This window comes from Gavialis gangeticus, unplaced genomic scaffold (assembly GCF_001723915.1).
Source record: "Gavialis gangeticus isolate Ggan-Ray unplaced genomic scaffold, GavGan_comp1, whole genome shotgun sequence".
Lineage (NCBI taxonomy): Eukaryota > Metazoa > Chordata > Crocodylia > Gavialidae > Gavialis > Gavialis gangeticus.
In genome coordinates this window covers 7,520,855-7,523,203 of record NW_017729024.1, presented here as the reverse complement: position 1 = coordinate 7,523,203, position 2,349 = coordinate 7,520,855, and positions in this window count along the sequence as shown.

Below are 2,349 nucleotides of genomic sequence, written 5' to 3'. Positions count from 1 at the left end.
CATCCCACTGGGTTTGTCTTCACTGCCCCTTTTTATAGGGGAAGACCTTGTGTGACCCTAGTGACAGGAGGCATGCCCAGGCAAGGGTCAGCCCCTGGTGTACTGAGCATGTGTGCTCCATGCAGGGATGTGCAGTTTCGGGTGTCTGTAATGATGGGGTACAATGGTAAAGTTGCTGGTTCTGCAGGGTCTTTTGTCTTTCAAATTTCTGCAGGGTCTTTTGTCTTTCAAATGCTGGGTTCTTGTCTCTGTTCCTGGGTGAGGTCCGTGGTTCCTGGATGAATCAATGTGAGGTGATAGCCCAGTCCTTACAGGCCATTCAGTAGAGGCCTGCTACCATTGTATTTCAGTCATTCCCAATCACTCTCATTCGTCCAAGAACTAATTTACATGGGAAGGGTACGTGACTCATACAGTTGCGACACAGGGGATGCCCGGGCAGAGGGCACAAGATGGAGACTTGACATACAAAATGGAAACTTGACATTACTTTGATTCACTTACAAACATAGGCCTAAACCATACACTATCCATATGAAACAATAAAAATCAATACGAAAATGATAATAATACAATATAAAACAGCGGATATCCAAAACCAAAAACTTGCTACCAAAATAAAAATGTTAAAGCTTATCCTAAGTCTGAGCTCACTGATGTTTGTCTATAGGGAATAGAGAGGGAGAGAAAGAAAAGCCAGGAATAATTGGGGAAGGGAAGGGAATGCAGCATGCTGGAGCAGCAGAGACACTCTGGCGGGTGCTAGAGCATCTCTTTGGAGGACCCAGCCCCTGGTTGCTTCAGAGCACACCCCAGGAGTGTGTCCTGTGCCCCTTTTTCCCAGTGTGGGTTTTCTTTGATACCAGGATTTCCCGGTATAAAAATTAGTCTGCACTGCAAATACGCAGCACAGGGAACATTTTTGCATTTGTAGTATGCCTCTCGCAGCATTTCAGATTGCTTTGAGACACCAGAACAGGCAAGTGCTCACTTGTTTGGACGTGGCCTCCAGTTCTTCTGCTAAACTCCTTTGCAGGAGCAGAAATCCTCCTTTATGCTAACAGTGTTAAACTACCTCTGTCAAGTGCAGTAAACCTTAGGCTATTGCCTGGTGGCCAGCAAAAGGCATGTATGGACATTCCTGCACTCTCTGCTAGCTGCCGTGGTCCCTCCAGTTGTTGATACTTTCTCAGGGTGTACTTCAGTGTCTGATGGCAGAGCTTCTGAAGGGAGCATGTGGAGCTGCCAGAAGCACCTGGCTATGAGTGTTTTCTGGTGGGTTGGTGGTTATGGCTGCGCTTTGCTATCAGCAGGGTAAGTATAGGCAAGGTCTCGGTTAAATTATGGAAAGAGGTTTTTTTTCCCACATAAAGTGACTCATAGATGTTCCTCTCAGTTTTACCCTTTTAAGAGAAGCTTTTAGCTCCATGTATCTCTGAAACCGGTCAGTTTGAAGTCCATAATCAGTGTGAAGTCTCATGAAGAATAACCTAACTGTCATTCGTTCATATCGTTAGAGATTGTTATCACAAACATATTACAGGCAAATACCGACTAAGCTGTTGATGCAGATAGCTATTTACAAATAGGCTATGCCATTTTTCTAAGACTTGACTCTGATGTTGTATTAATCCCTTTCTTGAAAAATTGCTTCATATGCTTTGCTAGCAGTGTATGTACTCAGATGTTAGTACCACGGTGGCCAAACTGCAGCTTGAGCTGCATGCGGCTCACTGGCATGGTACTAGCAACTCTCTGGGGCTTCTCCACCAAAGGCCTGCCCACTTCTCCCTGAGGCGGCTCTGGAGGACACAGGGCGGCCGTGGGTTAGGGCTGCACCTGTGGCGCGTATTCCGTGGCATGCTCCCCATTGGGAAAGCTGGAGTGGTACGGTGGTGATCAGTCTGTCCCTGAGTGGAGAGGAAAGACACTTCAGCTAGGAACCTCTGCCTTTGGTCCCAACCAACTGGATCATTGGCACACCCAGGGCAAAGATCCTAGCCTTGGCTATAGCCACCGCTCAGTGCCTCTGAGGAAGACTTAAAAATACCCTGACACACGTAGCAGAAAAGGGAGGGGGGAGTGGAGAGGGCAACCAGCAAAGCCCAGAAACATGGAAAATACTATAGGTGCACCTTGGTCCATATTGTATCAGCACTGAGGAAAGAAAAATTAAAATTATTGGTAATCAGCTGCTTTTGGTTGATGTGGCCAATAATGTCACCGATAAATGCCACATACATGTGCACAGCCAGAGTATGCACATGGCCAGCCTGGCAGCTTGGAGAGCAGCATCTGGCTGGTAAGTCTGTTGGGGGAGAAGGGGCAGGGGGAGGGAAGGGGCATAGG